At 40.4% G+C, this 26,538-nt stretch overlaps 1 long non-coding RNA gene across 1 annotated transcript; it reads right to left on the reverse strand.

Annotated features, from left to right (window-relative positions):
• Positions 1–1,179: 1,179 nt before the first annotated feature.
• On the reverse strand, positions 1,180–12,907 carry LOC115415431 (uncharacterized). The gene is made up of 4 exons (XR_003934811.1): positions 12,691–12,907; positions 12,363–12,439; positions 11,723–11,792; positions 1,180–1,691 (listed from the first exon to the last, which is right to left on the reverse strand). It is a non-coding gene; the product is annotated as an uncharacterized LOC115415431 (long non-coding RNA).
• Between the last annotated feature and the right edge of the window lie 13,631 nt (positions 12,908–26,538).

Raw genomic sequence — 26,538 nt, forward strand, 5'->3', positions numbered from 1 at the left:
ACATCACTTATTCAAAGTAGCGTCTGTCCTTAAAACAGCTTCCTAATGAGAGACAGAAAAAAAAAAATCTAAGGTATGTGTAAAAACTATGAAGGCTGAGGTTGAAGGGCTGATTTGTGTTGGAATAATTAAAACTTCTGCATTGGCATACGGTCAGATATAATAACTGGTCAGGGATTCCGTTTATAATGCTTTATTTTCTCTTCAAGCAGATTATTTACAGGTGGAACAGTTCAGGTGATGACATGGGTAGGATGATTTGGATGAGATGATTTTAAATCTTCAACAAAGGGAAACAATAACTGTATTACTAAAACAATTCGAAACATGTTCAAGGATATTCAACTAACAATAACACAAAATAACTCACTCAGGTATGCATCCATCCAGTCTGTGCATTTAAGTGATTGTTCTTCAGGCCACATGCTCTACGTCAAACAAAGGGAAAAAGAGGATGGGCTGGGCCTGATCCTTCCTCTTAAAGGGTTGGGTGTGGCCTGATAGGTGAGGTGAGGTCCTGCCCCTCCCCAACCAGGAAGTGGAGTTTTTAACAGTATGAATGTCTGTGTAAATATATGTATGAATGTATGGACACACCACTTATTAGAACAAAGTACTGTCTGTCCTTAAACCAGCTTCCTACTGAAAACAAAACATCAATAAACTAGAAAAGCACTCGGAGAGCGCAGACCTCCGCCAAGGCAGATCAGTGGGCCCCAATGGCCCCCCCCACCCCCGATCACCACCAAAATGTAATCATTTGTTCCTTGTGCCAGTATCAACATTTCCTGAAATTTTCATCCAAATCCGTCCATAACTTTTTGAGTTATCTTGCACACAGACAGACAAACCAACGCCGGCAAAAACAGAACCTCCTTGGCGGAGGTAACAATGCATCACAATGGGGTATGTGCGGACAAAAACAAATGGCAATAATCACAACAAAGTAGCCTTTCCCTTTACAATATCAACAATTGTTATAAAGAGCGTGGAGCAAAAAAACAACAGTCAGAGTAACACAAACACTTCTGACATCCAATTTGTAAGCACACGTAATAAACAAATATTACCAAAAACATACATGAAAGTAATGTGGCAATATGTGAGTTGCAACATTTCAGTCCAGTACTAGTGCAATAAACAGTCCATATTCCAATGGACTAACATGGTAGACTGGGGTCCAGAAGTGTTAAAGCTAAGCAATGCTCCACGCAAGGCTCCCCATTTTTAAACTAAATATGATGTAGCAAATATAAAGGCAGTGCAAGTGAGTTCTGTCAGTGCACAAAGCATCATCAATGCAACCAAAGAGCAACAATGTTCTGTATCCAAAGGACCAAACACGGTGAACTGTTGTCTCACCCACGTCATATCTGGCAACAGCTCACTGATACAGTTTTTTTTAAGAACTTGGGCTTTCTTAGAGAGTGTCACTGTCGAGCTCCATCACAACTTTCTGGAGCACTTCAAAGGTATACTTCAGTTCAGTGGGGCAGCTGAGGTTCAAAGCATACATTAAGCCCAACAACATTGCAACACCAAAAGTAACATTGTCCAGATCTTGCAGTACCATCTGGCCTTCAAGGACAACCCCGATGTCCTCTGGTTTACTGGTGGCCTCTCCTGGTCTGACAATGTATTATTCCTACCATGGTGTCCTCAATGGATCCTTGGAAGGCTTCATCATCAGCCTGCAGAGTGAACAGTCACAAAAGGCACAAGATTAAATCAAATAAAACACATAAATATATGACTAGAAGTATTATGCTGTAGTGGCCAGTTTAATAAGAATACTTGGTCAATTTTAGTCAGAAAACTTGTTTTGGGATTGGCCTGCGTTAATCTTTTATTACTGCATTATGCTGTTAAAACAAATTCAACACAACATGTTTCAATTTCAAAGCCTCTACCTTAGTTTTTCAGTGGTAAGAATTCTAAGCTCTTAACGGGGCTTTATTCTGGAACAGTTTATGGTCTGTACCTTAACTCATTCACACCTGAGGCGACGTACACGTGTATATGCATTTAAGATTGGATGGGACGCATATGAATTTCTCCCTTTAAAGCCAGATGCATTTTGATGCCTGTAGCTCCCGAGAAGGTTTATAAAGTTCAGTGACTCCTCCAGTGCGTTGTAGGCCTGGCAGGCCACCAGGCTTTTCTTGCCCCCCCGCCAGGCTAAGCATCACTTATTTATTTATTTTAAAGAAATTTATACATGGTATAAATTTGCGGTATAAATAAGCTTGTGTTTTTTATGAGAGGTACCTAAGGGATTGCAGATCTCAAAATCATCCACGTACAGATGCAGTGATATTCGTAATTCCTCAGCATTTAAAAAGCTGTTTTCTTTCAAATGCAAACCATCTTCAGGGGACCTTAATTCATAAGAAGGGTCAAGTTTAATATCCTGGTGTCCTCTATGATTCTCAACAATCTTATCAAGAATGAATCTGCAATTCAATATTTGCTGCAAGGATTTAAGCAGTGGGACATTCTGAAAAGTGTGTTTCTTTTTATGATCAAGTATGTAGGTAATTGGTTCCACAACACTGAATTTTTCCTTGTAATATTGTTTACGCTGATATGAAGTACTAAGAAGGTGTTATGGAAATGTTCAACTGATAACCCACACACAAAGAGGAGGAGAGAAAGTTAGAGTTAAAATAAATAAATGCATTTATTGAGAAGTCAATCACAGAGAAACTCTGTAAGTGAAGTCTGATTAAACAAGAGAAAACTAAAGATTATATAGAACCAAATCCAACCCCCTCAAACTATGATGTCATTCCTTACGTACATCGTACCACCCCATACTACTCCTTCTCTGCTCCGTGAAGAGGTCATGATGACCTCTCCACTCTAACCTTGCTTGGATCCAATCTGGAGTGCAGGCGCCATCCTCTATCTACACATTCAGACATTTAGGTGTTTGGGTTTTAACTCAAGGCAAGAACTCCGTTCCTGGGTTGGGGGTGTTACAGAGTGGTAAACATCACACATAATGAATAATGACTCAGCATTAAAAGAAGATGTACTAACAGTATAAAATATAAAGAGTATAAAATATAAAAAGTAAATTTTTCCACCACATTTCCTCCCTTTTGATTATTCAACCGAATCAATCATGCAAAACATAAAATTTACATACGAGTATCAATAAACGATTATAAATGATTATCAACCCAAAGACAACCTAATTAAGCCATATTTCTCCAGATAAATTATATGTAGCCAAATTTCCAGACTTTGTGTCTTTTTTCTTTTTAGATCAGGTTTGACATTGGAGGACAAATAGCAAAGTACTATGAAAAAAATACTATAAACATCCACCCATGATCTATCTGCTTTTGGACATCAGTCAGAACAGTAATTTCCAGCTTCACAATTTTTGTTAATTTGACAGGATTACACATTGCTTTCTTCATACACCATCAAATCATCATCAAGATCATCTAAGTCATCAAAATCATAATTATCATCATCATCATCAATCACTTCATGCTATACCATACTAAAAGTACCAATCACACTGCTAATCATTGAACGTATTATTGGAATGATGCAACAGGATAATCCGAGGAGTAATACAAACACACCAAAAATCACAGCAATAATTTTCATCAACATTGCCTTCCATCCCCCAGACAGCAGCCAGCCCCAAAAATCCCAGCCTGTTGTAGTGTATGCAGTGTTTTCCTCATGTAGGACTCATCTAGGGTGATCAAACTGATTGTGGAAACATCAGGTACATAGGTACAACACTGGTCGCCAATAAGATGACAGACACCTCCCTTTTCAGCCAATAGGAGATCTAAAGCTGCCCTATTCTGTAATGCGACAGTGCGGAGAGCTTTCATCTCACTGGTCATTAAACCCCTGTTCAACAGACGCAGTGAGATTCTCTAGCTCCACAGAAAGTTCTTCTATGTACCAAGCTAAACAATCAGGGCCGTACATGGGAATAATACTGATTACAAACTTATGGCCACCTGAAATCTGATCCCGTTTTACACGGGTGTGAGGCGGTGACATAACTGGGCTGATGGTCAATTTGGAGATAGCTGGAACCAAATAAGAGAGGTGACATGTACCTGCCCATCATGCTGGGAAATACAAATAAGAGTGTTGACCACACGTCCACACCATATCTGTAGGACAGCCATACCCATAATCAGAAGGAGTTAGAGCTACGGTGGCATTATATGTGGTAGTAACATTAAAAATAAAATAAAATAAAATAAAATAAAAATATGAGGTCTTAGCATCATAATGTGTCAGTGGGGATGGTGTACCTAGTAATGCCGTGAGATTGTAAAGGACTATAACTGGAGAAAAGTAAATTTATCAGCCCTTTTTTCACAATTTGCTAACCCGCATGCTACCTTGAGAGTAATGTTACACCCAGATGTGTGTCCCAAATTATACCGTGTGTGTTCTGTGACTGGGGAATGGAAGCAAAACTGTGGAGTGAAAAAAAGATTAGACAGATCTCTGAGCCGAAAAACAACATTTTTCTGTACCATAGTAATATTAGTGTCTCTAGAGAAATTTCTTGGATTTCTGAAGGAAGGTCACGTTGGGTCTCAACCCCAGCCAGGGGTATGCCGTGACAGACGGCCACTGTCCACTTTATCATTGTCAATAGTGTGTGATTGATCAAGAGAGGATAAGGAGCGAACAGAGTATCTTCATGTGAGCTGTGTGGCATCAAACTACACACATAGCACGATTGATTAGTGACACGTCGTGTCAGATCACGTGTCACTCGCCACCATGTGTTATCGCTATAGTCGTGGTGATCAATGAGGTGGAGGTCACGTCCGTGACGTCCCCGAAGCTCCTCTGACCCTAGCTGTCCTCCGACAGACCAGGGCGCAACAGGAATGTGATGCGGTGGTGAAGGATCAGATACCTGACAGAATGTGTCCATGTACCACATGTACAGGCACAGGAGGGTGATGCAGATGACAGCTGACCCTTTGATCACCTCCATCGTTGTCGAATCAGTGTATGTGTGGGGCAGGGGGTCTTCAGTCACTCGCCAGTGACCAGGCAAAGGATAAGTGTATATGAGACGTCACTGGGGTCGTTACCACCGCTAGGTTTCAACCAGTGAGTCTTGTGAGTGTGGGTGCGTGATACAGCTGTGTCCAGCTAGGGTGTCCAGTTGTCCAGTCTACGCTGTCGATCGATGCTCCGGCCCGTCCTCGGCTGCAGCAGTCGGCGGTTCTCCCAGAAACCGCTTACAGTGGATCGCGTGGATCCACATGGCACGTTCAGCAACCTTGACCGCTGTGTGCGTCGTCAGGAGCACCTGGAAAGGGCCTCGCCACCTGCGCTGCTTCCAGTGCTTTCGTCTGAAGCCCCGAACCAGGATCCAATCCCCCGGCTGCAGCGGATGGAGCAGCCCCTCTGCAGGAACCGGTAATGCTGATTTCACCAGTACCTGTACTTGAGAGAGTTCAGAGGAGAGTTTCCTACACCAAGACAACATGTCATGCTCCAACAATGATGTCAACCCGGTTGGTTGGGGGCCTGGAGACCTGTATATGGGGTCTCCCAAACATAATCTCAAAAGGACTCAGCCCACTTCGACTCCTACGTCTCTTTCTCATTTGCATGAGAACCAGAGGTAGGGCCTTGACCCAGTTAAGACCTGTTTCCTCACAACATTTAGCCAGTTTTGATTTTAGGGTGCTATTTTCCCTTTCAATAGCCCCCCCTGATTGTGGATGGTATGCCCAGTGTGTTTTGAGGTCAAAACCTAGCATTTCCCCTAACTCAGTTAGTGCCGTGTTCACAAAGTGGGACCCATCGTCTGATGAGATCCTCTTTGGGATCCCCCAACAAAACAAAACAAAACAAAATTTCAGTTACCAAAGCCTTAGCCACTGCAGAGCTGTCTGCATGCTTTGCAGGAAAACATTTATCTAACATTCCTCCCTTAGACACATGATCTACGCCATGTGTCAGCTTAGCAAACCAGGGGAAGAAATGTTTGGGCAGACAAGGTCGTCCATCAGCTGCCTCAAGTGAAACAAAAGACACAAGCCTGAGAAGAAGGACAACAAAGGAGAAGGTCATCAACATACTGTAAAGGAGCAACACCTGGTGGGAGGTCAAGGTGGGACAGCGAGTCGGCCAAAATCGAATTGTAAATGGTTGGGGCCTCGCAATACCCCTGAGACATGCGCGTCCATGTGTACATTTTGTTTCTAAACTGAAACGCGAACCAATACTGGCTATCTGCATGCACGGGAACAGATGTGAACGCGTTCGAAAGGTCAATGACAGAAAAGTGAGATGCAGACGGCGGAATTTGTGATAAAATCGTGTGTGGATTTGGGACCGTGGGTATGCGTGGAACCACGGCTTTGTTTACCGCCTGTAGGTCTTGAATAAACCTCCATGTGTCTGGGTCAGGAGGGGTTCGCACTTTTTTCCACAGGAAAAATTGGGGTCCTGACCGGTGAATCAGGACATGGAACTATAATTCCCACATTCAAATAAGCTTCGAACTCGGACTGTTTTTGACATGGCCTGTAATCAGATCGCGGGGTAATGATGACCGGTGGGCAGTTTCGGACGAGACCCACATCATGTGGACCAGTAGCCCAGACACCAGGTGGGATATCAGCCAGTTTGGGTGGCACGGAGACGGGTGAGAGGCCTGTGGGAGATGTAGACATCCAGGTCAGCGCTTCATCATTTAACAACTGTACAGTTTTCTGACAGTGAAACACTGATATCATGCTCTGTCTGTATACCCCCAGTCGGGGAGCGAACATGATGGCAGGGTCAGAGGTGGGACACAAATCTGACACCTGCAAGGCCTTTTCCACAAACGGGCCCACGTCTTTCCAATCTGCATGGCATGGTTTGGAAAGAGCAACATGCGTGGTGCAGCACCAAGCCTGTAAAAAGAATGTTGATTATCAGTCAGTGACACAGACAATGCACAAAAAAAATATGAATCCCAAAACATGTAACCAGTCGTGAGCTTATCAGACTATGTGTGAAAAAACTTTTCCTCATATGTGGGGTCAGGGCCTCCAGGACTGAAATGAGAAGCACACTATAAATCATTTGGGGGTGAGACATAAGCGCCAGGCTGAAGTCTGCTGTCACTTAGCTCGACCCATTTTTCTGTAATTTGGGGGGAACAGACTTTCCAGTGGTATACAGAATCTGGTAACCCAGCAGCATACCTAACCATTGTGTGTGCGTACACACAATGTGAGTGGAGATCTGTGCCTGCGACTGTGTTTTGTTGAGTTATCGTTAACCCCTCTGGACCCGATTCAAGTTTTACCCCCAATTTGCACATCAAATTCCGCCCACACAAATTAATGGGACAGACGGGTGCGAGTAAAAAAAGAATGTGAGAAAGTACATTCTTGTGAAACACATGTCAACGGAACAGTAAAGCTCTCTCTGTCCTGTTTACCACCAGCCGACACAGAAATAATAGTTTTTTCCACTCAACTTTAGTGTAGGTGTTAAGTCTACATGTCTGATCACAGAGTATGTAGCTCCACTATCTACTAAAAACGATAACTTAAACCTGCTTATAGTAAGATCAACCACAGGGAGCTTCTGATAGGAGTCAGTACACAGCTGAGCGTGTGTGTGTGTGTGTCTGATGTGTGTGTCTGATGTGTGTGTGTGTCACCTCCTCCTCCCTTGGGCAGTGCAGCAGAAGCTGTAGTGGGTGTGGAATCCGTGTCTGGAGACCCGCCCTCCAGGGCCGCGAGTCAATCCCCTGCCCCGTTCCCTCCACCTGGCTGTCTCCGCCCCGCCTTCTCTGTGGGCAGTCCCTTTTCCCATGTCCTGGTTGGCCACAGAGGTGGCCCACCCCTCCACATGTCGGACCACCCCTTTCCGGGTGTAGGTGGGCCTCGAGTGTTCTCCGGTCCCCGCCCCGCCCACGCTGTTCCCCGGGGGGGGGGGGTCGGGCGGACCAGTCCGGAGTGTCTGATGAAAGTGACCCCTGCCCTGCGTCTGGAATCTTCCACTGTCTCATCAGGCCTGTTTCAGGTTTCTCCATGCAGACAGACAGCCTCAGGTGGGAAAAAACGTCCGGCAGAGGCTCGGGGTCATCTGCGCAGCCAGAAGCCGCCTGAGTTCGGACCCGGTGGGTCTGTGTTCATTGCAGAAAGTCCCTCGGGTGGATCAGGTAGATGTTTCAGTGAATGTCCATGCCCTGAACACCACAACAGGACCGTCTGGTCCGCTGACTTCCACCATGGGCATTTGTGCAGCTGTGCCAGAAGTCAGTCCTCCCCCCTGCCTGCAGCATCAGCAGCGGGGGTGGAGTCGGGTTGTGTGGAGTCCGGCTCCGGTGGTGGAAAAGGCCGGGGGTCAGCAGACCTGGGGGGCCTGCTGGGGGCCCGCTGACGTTTGGCCGGTTCTGGAATTACGGCTGAGTGTTCCGGGAGGGGGGGCGGGTTCTCGCGGCGTCTTTGTGGGCAGGCGTCCAGACCCGGACACCAACTTCGCTGCCTGCACAGAAACACAAGGGGGGGGGGGGCATATGGTATATGGTAAAGTGGCGGAGCTCAAGCTCCTTGACAATTGAAAATATAACTGTTTAATCTGTATAATCTGTTTTATATCTGTTTTTATAACCAGCAGCATAATTTACCAGATCTTACAGACGTAGCACAGACGTCGCACAAAAATACAAGGGAAGTATAAAGTTATGAATACAAAGAAGTGGTTTAAATATTCTAACAAATTAGGCATAAAAGGGAAAAAAACACAGCTAGATGGTGTCATCTACGGTTACACATACCTCAGTTTGTTTTTGCTTCATTCACCACATCTCAAAACATTTGTTACAAGGTTCCTATTGTTTAAATTCCCTGACCTTGTTTTTCTCTCTCTTTGCCTCCCTTTAACTCATTCAGTTTTTGCACACCCAAAGTTGGCGTTTTAGAAAAAATACCCATGTTTACCCAATAATCAGCACATTCAAGCACAATTTCCCCATATTTTCTTTTTACCCATGGGTTTTGGAATAGGGGCCTCTCTGTCCACACCCCCGTCACTGTGCCCCGGCCGGTTTCCCATTTTTACACTTAGAACGTCTTCTAAGTGGTTTTTGTTCCTTGGCGAACAAAATACTAAAAAACCCTGATTTTTCTTTTCAGTTGTCAGCGAAAAAATCACCTAAAACGCTTTCAAGTTTGTTATAAACTTTACTCTACTGTATTTACATACACTAGCAACCTTATACGATTTTCTTTTTGGTTGAAGGCGAAAAAATCTCCCAAAAACGCCTGTACTCTATTGTATTTGCATACAATAGCCACCCGACTCAGGTCTATATATATATATATATATATATATATATATATATATATATATATATATATATATACTTATTCTTATTTTTTATTTTTTATTTTTTTATTTTCATTTTTATTTTTTTATTTTATTTTATTCTCTCTTTTTTTATATATATATCTAAACCCGAATCGCACGCCACTATTGTTTCAGTGACGTACCCAGTGACGTGAGTTTGGAACACAGAGAGTAACAGCCCCACACCCCAAACTGTAACTTTCTCACCGTGTGTGGCGTTGAACTCAGTTCTGATTCCAGTGGTGAGACGGGCGGGGCTCGGGGCCGGTCCCCCGTCTGCGGTGTCGTTTTACCACGGGGCTACAGCCGCTTTTTGGCCCGTAGGATGATCAGTCCACCAACCTCCGTTCCCCGCCCGACAGCACACATGGAATCCTGCCGACAACGCCAATCTGTTATGGAAATGTTCAACTGATAACCCACACACAAAGAGGAGGAGAGAAAGTTAGAGTTAAAATAAATAAATGCATTTATTGAGAAGTCAATCACAGAGAAACTCTGTAAGTGAAGTCTGATTAAACAAGAGAAAACTAAAGATTATATAGAACCAAATCCAACCCCCTCAAACTATGATGTCATTCCTTACGTACATCGTACCACCCCATACTACTCCTTCTCTGCTCCGTGAAGAGGTCATGATGACCTCTCCACTCTAACCTTGCTTGGATCCAATCTGGAGTGCAGGCGCCATCCTCTATCTACACATTCAGACATTTAGGTGTTTGGGTTTTAACTCAAGGCAAGAACTCCGTTCCTGGGTTGGGGGTGTTACAGAGTGGTAAACATCACACATAATGAATAATGACTCAGCATTAAAAGAAGATGTACTAACAGTATAAAATATAAAGAGTATAAAATATAAAAAGTAAATTTTTCCACCACAAAGGCCACCTTTTTCAATTGCCCTTTGTACTGGGTTAGCTGAGCAAACTGTTGTGGTGATTTCTGTAACTACACAGTCATCAAGCTGGAGATTGTGACGCTCAAGAATATCACTTACTAAACTTCTTGAGAATGGAACTGATGCAGAGTTTATCAAGTAATTAAGTTCTTGTAAGAATTCATCCATAGCTGTACCTGGAACATGTACTAAATATTCCAACTTTAACAAGGCTGCTGCTAGCTGTTGCTGAACGACACCAGGAAGTCCCTTGTGTTGGCCTTTCCAATCTAAGCAAGTAAGTAACTAAGTAAATTTTATTTATAGAGCACTTTTCACAGACAGAGTCACAAAGTGCTTTATCAAATCAAATTTACAGACACCCAACAGAACCCTCCAGGAGCAAACACTTGTGACTGGTGACAGTGGAAGGAAAAACTTCCCTTTAACAGCAGAAACCTGGAGCAGACCCAGACTCCTGAAGGATGGCCGTCTGCTGGAGTGCATGCAACACTGTAAAGTAGCAACTTTACATTGCGAAAAACGAATAAAACAGTACAAATAAAATTTCATTAGAATACCCGTGAAACACAATAAAATACCATTAAAAACAGTTTAAAATATGATGAATGCATAAAGTGCAATCAGTTTGTGGTGGCCCTGACTCAGTTGGGAAATTAAAAAGCCTGTTTGAACAGGAGTGTTTTGAGGTGTTTTTTTAAAACTCTCTACAGAGTCCATGGACCGTAGGTGTAGAGGCAGGTCATTCCACAGACGTGGTGCTACAGCTTTAAAGGACCTGTCACCGTGTCTGCTAAAACAGGTGTGTGGAACCGTCAGCAGGTGCTGTTCTGAAGACCTCAGGCTACGAGCCCAGCTGTAGGGCTGAATCAGGGAAGCAATGTATGCAGGGGCCTGGCCACGTAGAGCCCGGAAACTTAGCACCAGAATTTTGAAATGAAAACGATATAAAATAGGGAGCCACTGGAGTGAATCTAGTGATGTATCAGAAACTTCCTCTTCCACGCACTCCTCGTCCTGGCAATCAGAAAAAGAATCATGCAATGGTGGTGATGCTAATTTAGTTGTTTCCACAATACTTGATATAAAATCACTTAGGGTGTGAGGTGTATGTCTGCGCCTCTTATGAGACTTAAACGTTCCATAAACATTGGTTTTTGAAAACTACCGCCCATAAACATGCAAGAAATATTTCCATTTCTCCTCAGATGTGTGTTGATACGAACAAAGTACTCCCTTTCGTTAGCTAAATTCTTGCATGCATATAAGTGACAGCTGAAAGAAGTCAGTTCTTTTTGAAAGTGAATAACCTGTGTGGAATGCACTCTACTTTGATGTACAATTAAAGTATTCCATGTCTTAAATGTGCATGGACATTTGGAATATGTACATGGGTGGTGTGTCCAAAATGTGGATGTTTGAGTTTGTAATGGTTAAGTAGTTCTAACGTACTTGAAACGACTACTGAACACTCCTTACACCACCACATCCACTGGGGGGGGGGAGTTACAGGCAAGCCAACCTAAAACACACCCAACAGAGCTTCCTCACTGAACAGATCCACACTTCTTCAAAGTTATTTTGTTGTGTTACTCAAATGCATACTCACTTATCAAGCAAAAACGACTGCAGTCAAATACAACAGTACTGCAAAAAAAAAAAAAAAATCCTACCTTCATGAAGGTTATCATATACAGTGTTACAGTGCTAAAACAGTGAGATGTTGATTCAGCTGGTCATTTTGGAGGCTGTAGTGTGTGGTGCAGTTGAATTGTTTTGTGAGAGGAATTTCTTCTTTTTCCCATTTAGGACAGCCACTCTTAATATCAGACACACCTCTTTGAAACTGTTAAGAAGATCACACAATAGCCTTTATGAAGGTAGGATTGATTGCAGGCTTGTTGTATTAGGCTATATTTGCTAAGCTAAAAATGTGGATCCAGTAAATTGGATAATGTGTATATTCTTGACATTTTAGCACACTATACAAAATCTTTAGGTGAATATTTCAGAAACTGATAGCAACATTGTCATATACATAAATTTTGAAAGTCTGTGTAATCAAATCAAACAAAATAATTTGAATACTCACCATTTACTGCAGAGCCTTTGGAACAGTGCACCAAGCAAAGTTGTCACAGGTCTCTGAATAAGAGGAACACCAAATACCTATTCAGAAAAAAATATTATACATTACAGACAGTGAATGAATACTATGACCTTCATTATGGTAGGAATGATTATAGGACTGTTGTATTAGACTGTGTTAGTTTTAGCTACGAATGTTGAATTGTATTGCAATTGTAGCAAATACAAAATGTTTTTGTTTTTTTTGTTTTTTTTCAAAAATTAAAAGCAACATAGTTAAATCAAGTAAAACACATCACGTAAATCATCAAAATCCTTTTAATAATACTCACCAATTACGAAAGCGCCCATGAAACTGCTCAAAGCAAGTGGGTCAGTCACCTGGTTTTCAACTATCAGATACTTATTTAAAAAAAAATAAATGAATAACAGAAAAATATATTTTTTAAAATTACTTAATCATATCCCATTCCTTCAGATATTCAATTTAGCCTGAGAAATGAAAAAGAGAATTACATTTTGTTTTTCTGTATAAACTGAACTGTGAAAAATAACATTTGTTTCTCCATTGTCTGCTTGAAATTAAAAATTGAATAAGTAAGAACACAAAAACAACAGGTCTGTGAGTGTGTCTACTTAACCCATAAAGACCCAGTGTGACTTTGGTGGCAGTTGCTAAATGAATTTTTCTTTCTATTTCACTTTTCTTAAGCGATTTATCACGACTTATTTTCACATTATTCTCTGTATTTTGCACATTTTCTGTGAAAATCCAGTACTTTCTTATATTTAATTCACCGATCATGTAGATGTTCATAAAAGCCCAGATTAAAGATGAGGGTTATTTTATCAGAAACAGACAAAACTGAAGAAAAACTTACTTTTTTAGCAATGATATCAATAACTGAACATAGACCCAGTGTCTCCATCCACTGTCATTGATCCATCTCCATGGGTTTTACTGGTGAACCAATATTGAAGAAGATGACAGTGTTTCCACAGTAACTATGGATACTCTGAACATCTAAATGGGTCATATCTGATGACCATGAAAAGATGACAAATTATTTTACACCAATTATTTACATGTATTGGTTGGATTACTGGATCAGAAGTTATTAAAAATGTTGTACTGGTAGATGATTTTGGTTGCCAGTACATGTTTGGGTCTTTAAGGGTTAATGGACACAGCAGACAGACAGGTGTAAACTTCAGCTGAATTCACACTGTATCCAGCAGTGAGGCAGCTTCACACAGGTTTGCTTTAGTACTTTTACTGTAACCCCTGTGACAAAGTCAGAAAACATCGTTTTGTTCTTCTAATTAACTGCATTACTGATGTTACTGGTGCTCTCTCTCCTCATTCAACCTACAGCTCGCTTGCCCGTCTCTCTCACTTTCTCTGAGCTGGGGACACTTTTGCCAGCTTTGTTTTTATCAGATTTTATAAAAGACAATCGACACATTCTACACAGCCTGCTCCCAAATTGAAGATTAACCCTTTCATGCATAGTGGTCACTACAGTGGACAGTTCTTCTCCAGCTGTTCTCTTGTATATTCATGGGTTTTGTTGTTTTAGTTCCATATCAGTCAACACAGTGGACACTTAAGAATCATTCCATACACTGACATTCAAACCATTACTGTACCTTTCCTGTTCTTGATAAACCTGATCTGCAGTGACATATTTGAGTGTAAATTATTTGCTACTTGTTATTAGACTGTAGTTACCAGTTGTTGTTTTTTTAACAAGTTGTTTTTTGTTGCATATTATCTGAGTGAGTAATTAGTATTAGTGTGTTAAAATGTGAGAACACATAAGATTAGCAGCATTAAAAATGTTTTTATTTCATAGTTTTCACACAGTGTGTCAGTAAATGCATGTTTCTTTGCTTAAAAAATGTAATTTTTAATCTGTTCTGTTGTTTGTACATATAACCTGTGCTGCTACTCATTGTTTGTGTGCTGCCTCTTAGCCAGGTCGTTATTGTAAATGAGCATCAGTTAACCACTAACTTACCTGGTTAAATAAAGGTTAAATTTAAAAAAAATAAAAATAAAAATAAAAAATAAAATGCATGGTGTCCAGCTGAGTGGACATTTTTGTAACTCCATGAGAAGTAGGTTCATTAAAAAAAATTCAATCACATTGTTTTTTTGTTTTTTTTTTATGCATAAAGAAGAATAAAAATACTCTGGGGGGGGGGATCTTGATTTAAATTCTCATAATTCATGCATGAAAGGGTTAAAAATCCAGAGGGCCCAGTGTTCCTCCTCCATGCTAACAGTCAGCTGGTCTGTCCTCTCACTGTCAGTAAACGGTCTATGTCAGGGGTCAGCAACCCTGGTCCTACAGAGCCCCTATCCTGCATGTTTTAGATGGTTCCCTCTTCCAGCACACCTGACAGTCGTTATCAGGCTTCTGCAGAGCTTGATGATAGGCTTATCATTTGAATCAGCTGTGTTGGAAGAGGGACACATCTAAAACATGCAGGATAGTGGCTCTCTAGGACCAGGGTTGCTGACCCATGGTCTATGTCATGTCACAGTGACCTAACCTCCGGAAAAACGGAGAATTGACCTGCCAGCTTAACAGTAAACGGCTAAAATTTGCTTAGAGGTCTTATTTATGTCTTTGTGCATAAGAAATCAATAGAAGTGAATCCCCAAAGGAACTTTGTGTTGGTAAATGCAAGTTCTGCAAATGTACAGGATTTCAGTTCTGTTCAACATGTGGATGGTCATATGAACTATGTTTTCAGCTCAAAAATGTCCAATTTCATCACAATTAATGCTATATTTTCATGTCACAAATGGCCAAGTTATATTTGAACTGAATTTACCTGAAAAACAAATATTCTATTCTTTTAGACACATTGAGTGTTTTTGTGTCAACTGTTATTGTTTTAGATCCACAATACTAACATGTATGAATAAGAGGAGAATTAGCAATAGTAAGTCCGTAAGTTTATTACTAATGAAGTACTGGTACTGACCAGATCATCATGCGTAATGTCACGTCCGTCCACCAGCAAAAGTTTTCACATACACCTGCTATTAAAATCCAATATTTATGAAAATATAGGTTCCACTGTCAAATAATATCAGTAGTCTGTGCACAAATGGATTAGCATTATTTCAACACAGTTCTATGCATTTCTTACAACTTTCTTTTGACAAAAATGGCCACTCATTTGACCCCCTAAGGAAATTTTAGCCGTAATGTAAATGTAAAGAATGATGTTTACCCAGAACCATCATGTTAGCTCTCCTCTGCACCGCTTCCAACTGCCTCTGCCCCACTAAACTAAGCTCAGTTGTCAACAGCCCTCTTGAAAGCACACACTTTAGACTGAAGTCGACACAAAACATACGCTGTGTGTACATTTCAAGAAATATGACCGAATATAAAACACTACTCACCAACAGTCGTGTAGCTAACGTAAGTGGTAACTTAAGCTAACCTTAGCATTGACACTGACAGATTCATGTTGCTCGGTGCTAATAGCATAGAACAGCTTGGCTCTGTGAAAACAGTGCATAAAGTCATTCTGAATAACGTTGCATAAGATTAAATTCATCCTTACCTTGTACAGAGTGGTCCAAAGCAGCATTATTCTGAGTCCCAGCGAAAAACTGTCCGAGTGCAGCTGAGCTTTTCCTCCTAAAGCAGGAGTGTTTCAGAAGTCAGCCTGACCCACACATGTTAGGAGGAAGAACACAATTAAACTGTTGTATATGTTATGAATTAAACTGTGCTGTATATGCCAAGTACATATTTGAAAAGTGAAGCGCCCTCCCTTTGCCCTTTTTTCAGTGTGTTTCCATTTGTTTCTGTTTCCTTCCTTCTGGAGGTTCAACTGACGGGAAAACCCGTCCGTTAACAGAAGACCAAATCACTCTATTCTTAAACTAATTCACTGGAACTGAATACTAAGTCCTGTTCCTAAAAGAAGTTCAAGAACTCACAGTTGGAGTGAAAAAAGCAGAGTTGGGTCAGGCCGTCTTCAGCAGCTTTTCCATGGGTACACACAGTAAACACACGGGCTGTTCTCCACAAGAGCCCACAAGCTTCTACACCCTTTTCCGTCCTTCCACAAGGTTCGGCCTGTTTTGCCACTAGCAGAAATTATCTACTGATTTCTGTCCCCTTCAGAAGCTCTTGTTTTCTTATTAAATGCTCTTTGGTCAGGCACATCTGTGTTGTTGACCTACTTCCACACACACTGGCTCATTCGGGCTCTTCTTCTCCCTTCTTCTGTTTCTTCTCAGTTCGGTAGAGCAGCTGTGCGGACACCTGCACAGACTGTCTGTGCCAACGGTCACATAAGCAGGTCCCGCTCCATGAAGAAAACAAACAGAGGATCCCTCTACAAAACATGGACAAATGACTGAATATGGGAATCCCTGTGGCGGTGCATCCAGGAAGGCTAAAACTACAGCTGCACAATTAATCCAACGTAAACTTACAAGAAATACTGCTTTGATATTTACCCTAAAAATGATTGACAACTTGGCATTTATGTCAGTCACAATATGTCAAATAACTAAATGTCAAGTTCTACAAGCTGTAGATGTGTCCTGATATTTTTGTCTATTTTTTTTTTTTTTAAAAAGGAAAAAGATAGAAAAGAATTGTTCAATATAATTATAAATTTAATATAATATAATTTTAAATTTCATATAATGTAATTATAAATTTAATATAATATAATTATAAATTTAATACAATATAATTATAAATTTTATATTATTATAAATGTAATATAATTACAAATTTAATATAATTATAAATTTAACATAATTTATTAGGTTTAAACATAGAAAACATACCTCCCATGCATTCATCCATTCACCCCTATTAATGCGTCTGTACAGCATAAAAAAAAGAAAAAAAAGCATTCTCTATTTCTATTCTAGAATGTGGATGACGTAATTTTGGACGCACACCCAAAAGGACAACACGCCAGCGCAGCGACCCTCACCCATGCTCACCCACCCACGCACACAGACACGCACGCACGCACAACCCCTACTTGGACTCGACACGCCCCACGTCATTCCGCTCGCACCCTCCCTCAGCATCTGCGTCTACACCTACGTCTGACCATAGGGGTTCCCACCTGGACTCGTACCCACAACATCTGCTTCGCGAGACATGAGCTTAGACCACTGAACCAACGTGCTGTCCCAACTGTAGTCAGCTCGACACTGTATTTAACCCTTATGAAAATTACGTCACGCCTCACCCCTCCCACCCCCAAAATTCCACCTGAACGTTCTAAAAAAAAAAAAAAAAAAAAAAAAACACTACTGACAGCCTGCCTTGGAAATGAGTAAACGCCTCAAATCAAGTCAAATAAAGAGAATAATAATTAAAAATAAGTAAAAGAAATAAAATAAATAAAGATTGAAGTAGCCAATCGCGGAAGAGCCTTTCTAGCCAATCAGAGGCAAGGGTACGTGCAAATTCATGTCTTTGCAAACGGGAGGAAATACCGGATTTAGACCAAAGAAACTTTATCATTTTCATCAACACTTACTTTTATGTTGGTCCTCCATAACTTTTCCCCTCACAAATCTTATACAGGGTGTCCCATAAGTCTCCATACATAGGAAAAATAAACGTTTCTTGACATAAACCATTTTGATTTCTACAATATGCTCTATATGACTGCCATTTTGTCAGGAACACATTTCAATGCGTGTCCTCCACTGCTGAAGAACTAGAAAGAAGAAATAGAAAGAAATACATGTTAGAACCATGGAATGGATTATGTCTCCTATGTATGGAGACTTATGGGACACCCTGTATATGGAATAATCGGAATATATGTTTCAAACATAAGTCGTTTTTAAAGAATTGGGTTGATTACGGAGCACTGCTTGTCTGTCAGTTGTTTAACAGGGAAGGTCACTTATTTACTTACAGTGAATTTTGGTTGGAATATAAAACTCCGGTACTCCCTAGAGAATATGCAGTTGTGTTTGATGCTATCTTCTACTATTAGTCCTTCAACAACCATTAGCCCTCAAACTGCACAATCAGAATTATACACAGGAAATTTACATCCATTCTTGAGTAAAAAAAAAACCTCATAATAAATGCATCAGAGAAGTGATTCAAAGGGATACAATTTGGAAGCCAACTTCCATCTTTTTTTGGAGTCATTTATTTTCTGATGTGGAATGGGAAAAGGTATGGTTATTACCAAGGAAGTGTTTCATTTCCAATAAAGTGACAGAGGTGTCTTTAAAACTGTTCCATAGGTGTTATCCAACTAATTCAGCTCTGATTAAGTAGAAGATCAGTGTCGACCCTTTTTGCTCATTTTGTCATAATTCAGATGAAACATTAACTCATTTGTTTTAGGAATGTGCCTTTTCTTCAACTTTTTGGTGTGATATCTTTTTTTTTTTTTTTAAATAGAAAGCTGGATATTTCTTTTAACTTCAAAATTGAAGATATTTTATTTGGTTTCTTTGTTACTCATTTGCCTGTTCGGAAATCGTTTATTCTTAATCTCTTTTCCTTATTAGCTAAATTTCATATACATACAAGCAAGTCTGCCAATCAGAAACCCAGCTCTGTGGTCTTTAAATCTTATCTGAAATCCTATCTAGACACGCTTAACTTTTGCACTAACCCTAAAGCTGTGAAGACTAAAGCCTTATGTGAAGAGTTTAAATTGTAATTTATTTCTTTTTACGTTATTTTTTTTCTTTTTGTTTATTCCTTTACTTTTATTTTATTTAATTTACTTACCTATTTATGTAATTGTATTTAATTTCTTCCTGCCTCACCTCAAGCAGTTTTTTTTTTCTCCATGCCATGTTCTGGCCTATGTGTATATGGTATTTTGTAAGTAAAGTATGAAAAAAAGGAGAAAAATGAAAAAAAATAAAGAAATAAAAATTTAAAAAATATATACAAAAGTGTCTTTCATTTTGAGGTCAACAATCAACTAATAACCCTACACCAAACCTAATGCCACTGGAATAAACCTACCTTTTACATGACTGTAACCGAATATTTCATATTAGTTTGGGCTTTGATCCAAGTTTAACACCGGTGCGGTGCTTCTGTTTGGCTACAATAACGGTTTACAAGGGCCTTAAGCTCTCATTGCTGGCTCAAAGGAGTCACAACATCAACTCAACATTTTCAGTATAAAAAAAAATAATGGAAAAACAAATTTACAACAGCCTTGAACTAAATAATTCAGGCTTTTATGTACATTACAATAAACAGCATTAGATTTAAGTCCAAATTACAAATATTATTGCATCTTTTTAAAACAAACATCTGATTGGGTTTGAATTCATGTTTTGACACTTATATCTAATGGTATGATTGTTCATTTCCATATTTTGAAGTTTCACATGAGACTGAACTCCAACATAATAATTAGTTTACTATTTCAACAAAAACTTCCAAAGGCAATAATTAAATCAGTGGTATCTGGTGGCAAATATTTGATCCACAAGCACCAGGCTCATTGATTCCAAAGTAATTAACTATACAATAAATATACAATAGATGTAAACAATGTGAAAAACCAAAAAAGTAGGACATACCTCCGCAGAAACTCATTTAATTCAATCAAAATCTTGCAATGAGAAAAAAAAAAAAAAAAGTAGTATCCAATTTGTACATGTCTGCTCCAGAAACTACTGGGTTCATCCATGGCCGACGCTCTACGCTTCATCCAGGTTTCATGAATATATGTGCAGTGGATATTCAGAGAAATAAATTAACAAGCAAATGGAGAGAAAATAACATCTTCAAAGGACTTAACAAAAATATGGCAGACAAAAACAGATTTAACATGAACAAAACATTATGATGGGTGACTCGGTGGTGCAGTGGTTAGCACTGGTGCCTCACAGACAGAAGGTCCTGGGTTCCATTCCAACACCGTCGATGGGGGGTGGGACCTTTCTGTGTGGAGTTTACCTGTTCTCCCCGTGTCTGCGTGGGTTCTCTCCAGGTACTCCGGCTTCCTCCCACCATCCAAAGACATGCACCGATAGGTTAACTGGTTAATCTAAATTGCCCACAGGTGTGAATGTGAGTGATTGTTTGTCTCTATATGTTCAGCCCTGAGATGAACTGGAGACTTGTCCAGGGTGAACCCCGCCGTCGCCCCTGTGTAGCTGGGATAGACTCCAGCGACCCTAGTGAGGATAAAGCAGGTTCAGAAAATGAATGAATGAAAACATTATGATGGGCAATGAAGGCCACAATTTCATCTCATTTATATTCAGGAATGAATGTCATTTTAGCTAAATTGTGTCAAAGTTATTCTTAAAGCAGCGAGCTAATAATTAAAAACCATTTCACGATACAGTCTGAAGCCACAGACGTCAACAGGGTAACTGCTGATCCAACTAAATAATCTGCTACAGTGCTGTGTAAAAAGTTGGGCATTAAATCATATCACCAACAGATATGACACAATTAAAGAAAAGCAGTTTCTGTGAATTACAGGCTTGTTATTTTAACCAGAATAAAAGCCAGGGATTGCAGTTTTGTCCTCCGTGAAGCTGTGACAGCAGCTCAGTCAACGTGAAACTGCAGAGAAGTTGTTCATCTGTTTGACTTTTCCTTCAGTTCATCAGCATGAGCTTCTCCTCGCAGACAGATGGGAAAGCACCACATTCCTCTTTATCCACCTTTCAGCGACTTTTAAAAACTCACTTTTATAAACAAGCATTTCATTAAATCAGGACAGTGTAGTGTGTGTGTGTGTGTGTGTGTGTGTGCATGTGCATATATTTGTGTATGGAGGTTTGTTTCCATCTATATTGTGTCTGTGTGTTGTTGTATTCAGTGTTGGTTGTGGGTCTGTCTTAGGGGTTGTTTGTGACATATGTGACCATGGTGTTCGTTCAGTGTGTGTTGCTTGTGCCAGAAAGTTTCTATCTGCATGTTGAAACTGTTTTCTTATTCTCGTCTTTCCTATTTGTTCTTATCCGTCTCCTTTATGTGAAGCACTTTGTAACATGTTGTTTTAAAAAGTGCTATATAAATAAAACTTTACTTACTTACTACAGTGTTGACCATTCAAACAAAACAGACACTATTGTGGTTGCATGTCATGTCACTTTAGCCAGTCCAGATCATAGTCTTCGTCGTCACTGAACGGGGCAGGTGGAGAAAGCCCCTTCAAGCTTTGAACACAAACAAGAGAGAAAAAAGAAATCAAATATGAGTGATGTATGAGGAAAGATCTGGCACAACGCTGTCTGACTGAACACATAAGACGGAACACAAGGCAGGGGTCGGGGTTTCAAGCGGTGTTTCCCACCAAATCTGAGAGCTCAGTCTGGACTCTACAGAGGGTTTCTGACCAGTTCCTCCTTCTCTTCCTACTCGCTGGCCGGCACAGGGGGTTTGGCAGGAGTTGTGGTCTGGAAAAATGGCCCCTCTCCATTTTCCTCACCCATTCCCCCAGTCAGACTGAGAGAACAGTAAAAGAAGAAGGGATGACAGAGACACGAAGCGAAGTAGGGGGGTGAGACAGGCAGTTAGAAACACATGCAGAGAACAGAGTGGAGGGAGAAGATTCAACATTCCTTTTATTGTCACTGTATACACCAGGGGTCACCAACCTTTTCTCTTCTGTGAGCTACTTTTACCTAATGAATTTGCTAGAGGGCTACTCTAATTTAGCAACGTTTATTTGCATAGCTAATTTTCGTACATATGCATATTTTGTATAATACGTTTGTGACATTGTGTTCTTTATTTATTTATATTTCTGTGTTTTAACATTTGCAATACTTAAAAAGTGTTAATATGAAACTATTATTTTACTTTAAGAAAATCAAAAGTAGAAAAAAACAAATATAAGCACTTGCATGCTGTATTCCTAAATATTTTAATATTCTGTCAAAAATCATGAAATGGAATAATCCTGCATATTTTTATAGAATTATTAAAAACAAATAATACACACCTGTATGTGCATTTTTAATACTTCGAAATTGTGAAAAGGAATGTTGTCACACAATAAAACTTCACCTGGATGTACTGCTGTATTTCTGAAAGATTTGACCTTTTCTAAATTCACACATGCTGTCAAAACATATCAGTTAAAACCAGAACTTTGTGCACAAAAATCCACCATCCCCGTCACTTCTACAGAGTCATCACACTGGAGTCAAACGCAGAGGCACCTGTTCAGGTCCGACTCCAGCTGTCTGAGCGCATGCGCAGATAGTGTACATATGTTTGCGCTTGTCCAGGATGTGAACCACTTTACTGATGCCTCTGTTGAAGCGCTGGCCTTGGTCAGTTTAGTGAACATGGACTGTTGTTTTTGGACTTTAGTTTTCAGCTCTTTTACCTTCTCTGTACGGAGGCTGATTCCCACTGGAGAATCTCCAGAAAAGTTGCTGTGAACTTTGGTGAAATTCCGCTCCACGTTGCATCTTTTACCGACTGCCAGGCTCCACCCACAGATCACACACACACACACGTCTTTCACATTTGTCAAACAGAAGTCCGTGTCTCACTGTTGGTGAAAATAACTCCCTGACTATATTCAGCGGACATCGTTGCGGGGCTAAACCCACTACCTGCCTGGCATCCGGCTCATCCTGGGCCCCGCCCCTCTCCAATGACAGGCAGAAAACCAGCGCTAAAGTTTGATTGACAGCTAGTTGACCGTTTCATCTCGGGAGGGGAACAGGACACTTGTAATTCTGGTTGGGTGGAAATTTAGACCTGTTCTACCAAATGACGAATCAACTTTGTGTTCTTATATTAGTGACCCTTGGCGAACCACCGGTAAATCGCGAGCAACGTGTTGGAGAACCCTGAACTAGTTCTATTTTTAGAACAGGCCTGCGGGCAACTCGCGTGGTCCCTGCGGGCGACCTGGTGCCCGCGGGCACCGTGTTGGTGAGCCCTGGTATACACAGAGCATACACAATGACATTCTGATGTGCTTGTTAAAAACCAGTCAGTGTATCTTTTGGTAATTGGATTTTCTTTTCAGTAACAAAAGGAAAACTAGTGGGTAATTGATTCTCATTTTAAAACAGACAAATTAAAATGGAATTTCAAGGTGTTTTTCTTTTTCAGTGTCAAAACAGAGAAACCAAATTTAAAAAACAGGTTTTCATTTTCTTTCTAGTAACAAAAAAGAAAGTCCAGAAGTGTCTAACGATATTAATTTTCCTAATTTCATTGTACACACAATGACAATAAAGGCTATTCTATTGTATTCTATTCTATTCTATTCTATTCGTTCATCTGGCTGTTTCTAATCTGTCTGTACATTTCAAAACCAGCAAAACATCAGTTTCACATCAGTTGCTCCTTTACTGTACTGTATCTTGGTTGCTTCCCAGACAAACTGGATTTAGACAATGTTTATCTCCTAAAGATTCTGTTGACATCAGCTAAAAGAGTCACAACAAAATGTTGGCTACAGAAAGAGCCACCCGCAACAGGCTTTTTTATTTCTATCGCAGAAAACATTTGACTGATAGAACAGCTGACTTTTACCCTGCGGCTCCAGGAGGAGCCCTGAAAAAGGCGCTGGAGAAAATGGACAGACTTTACAAACAGTGACAGTACTAGTTAATAAAAGCATTTGATGTTGTATGCATGTTTGATGTTATAATCACCATACCTAGACCTCAATGTCATGTTCATGTTTTGTAAAACTAAAATGTTTATAAAAGTGTCAAAAAAAAAACAAAACTCAAAACAAAAAAAAACATTTTTGGGTTTGTGCTCACCGTTAACATAAAGCCTGGATGGACCTTGGCAGCGGTCACTTGTTTCTGATGGCTCAGATACAGAAGCAGCTTGTTCTGAAGGAAAGAAGAGATGCATTATTCATATAAATCAAAAGTTCATGTCAAACAAGTGACCGTCTGGCAAAGCTACCACCTCACCTCTTTTGTTGTGTGGCTTCCCAGTCTGGCTGCTCCCAGCTTCACATACTGTCAGTTAATGCTGCACCAGACACAACAATCTTTTAACTGGACTTCATTATGAGATGATTTGATGGATTGTGACTTGATTGAAGTTAGAAAAAAGTGACATCAAAGCTCCTGACTGAAAGGTAAAGTGGAGTACTCACTACCTGAAGGCTTGAACATCTGTGGCAAACAATAGAGGGTCTGCACGTGACGTCAGCGCTAGCGGAAGTCACCGCAGTTCCACCCACTGAGTGGCAGAGAGAGGGAGATGAGTGACAGCGTTGGCTTCAATCCTGTCTAAACTGAAGAACAATATTTAATTAAAAATGGGGAAAGAGCTGTTGTGTGATTGATTGTATGAACAGGTTCTTAAAGCAGTCGGAGCTATCGTTTTACAGACACCCAAAGACAATAAAAAGAGAAGGAGATGGATCCACAAATCCAGGAAACCAAACCTAGATCTGTGGATCCTGTTTGGTGTCAGCTAACATTCATTGATGCTGTATTTTTGGGTAAAATTATACCTTAAATGACCAATTGTTTTGGCTAACGTTCCGTCTTAGTGCAGCTCTTGGTTTCATGATCAGATCTTTCCTGGTTTTTGTCTTCATTTTGTGATTGTGAACCTTGTGCTCCTACATGATAAGTAAACTAACGGAAACTGAGGCCAACCTAGTTTTACAAAGACGGGGGAACTGGAGAATAAAGCTACGACGGAGTATTAGGACCACAGAAGAAAAGAAAAACACTTTGTGACTACGAGTATAAAGTCATAAAACAACGATATAAAACCTGTAATTTTATGAGAATAAAGTCGAATACAAAAAGAATCAATGTTGTGAGAATAAAGTTGTAGTTACAAAAAGAACTCAGAAAAATGTCATTCGTTTATGAGATTAAAGTCGTCATATTCCAACAATAAAACCATAATATTACAAGAATAATGTCGCAATTTAAAAACAGGTGGTGTAAATCTGCTAATTTCCCAGAATCCAGTGGTGCCCTGCTGGTCCACAGCAGTAGTATCTGTGTTGGATAAAGGACTGGATCTGAACAAGACTCAGTAAATCTGCTCAGTCCCAGTAGATCATGCATATATTCACTGGGGTCAGTCCACGCTCGACTGGAAATGACCTTTGGATAAGCTGGTTCTGTGCCCTAGTTTTGGAGCCTTTGGATCAGCTGGTTCTGGGCCCTAGTTTTGGAGCCTTTGGATCAGCTGGTTCTGGGCCCTAGTTTTGGACCCTCAGGATCAGCTGGTTCTGGGCCCTAGTTTTGGACCCCCAGGATCAGCTGGTTCTGGGCCCTAGTTTTGGAGCCTTTGGATCAGCTGGTTCTGGGCCCTAGTTTTGGACCCTGGTTGTCAGTCCTGATGAAACCATGTATATCTGTTTCAGGTCCAAATAGCGATGATCCCCTCCCCCCTGGATCAGGTCTGGATCCTCTATTTGTGTCCACATGTCAGTGTTCACGGACCACTTGTTCTTTGGTAGCTCATACAGATCCATGTCCAGTCCAGTTGTCCTTCATTTATGACGTATGTGCAGACCCTCTATACTGTAGGAACTCCAGGTGGTGGCGCTGGTGTCGTTGCTACAAAGAACCATAATGCTGTTCATTTATTGTTACTTCTTTGATGTTCGTTTTCTCTTTCTAGTAACAAAAAAGAAAGTTATTACCTGACAGAAATGGAAAATGGACCAAAAATGCCTGCTTTTTTCATTTTCTGAGACCGGATGTTGTCATTTTCAAGGAAAGAGCGCTAATACCTAGGTCACAAAGATTCTTAAAAACGATGGGTTTGTACAAAATCTGGACATCGTAGACATGCCCCCTCCACGAATGTCTACAAACTCCAGATTTCATATAACCTGGAAAATTTGTACATTGTGTAGCTGTGTTTACTCTCATTTTTGTGCAGTGGAATGACTTTTGCTATTTTCATTTTATTTGGGAAACGACCTGAATGGAAGGATAAGTTACAGATATGGGTTAGAGGTTTTGCAAAGTTATTTATGACTCTTTTAACAATCAAGTCAATATCATGACAGTCAGTGGATAGCTTACTTTTGCACTTTAGAACAGTGTTTATCACCTCCTGCTCATTTGTTGCACACAGAAAAATTGAATATGGATTCCTTTTAATGGTTTCATTACATTGGTTGGGAATATCTGCAGCAAACTCCTGGCACACATTTACAAAAAAAAATATTAAAACGGTTGACTATGTTATTCATGC

Source organism: Sphaeramia orbicularis, chromosome 24, assembly GCF_902148855.1.
Source record: "Sphaeramia orbicularis chromosome 24, fSphaOr1.1, whole genome shotgun sequence".
Taxonomy (NCBI): domain Eukaryota; kingdom Metazoa; phylum Chordata; class Actinopteri; order Kurtiformes; family Apogonidae; genus Sphaeramia; species Sphaeramia orbicularis.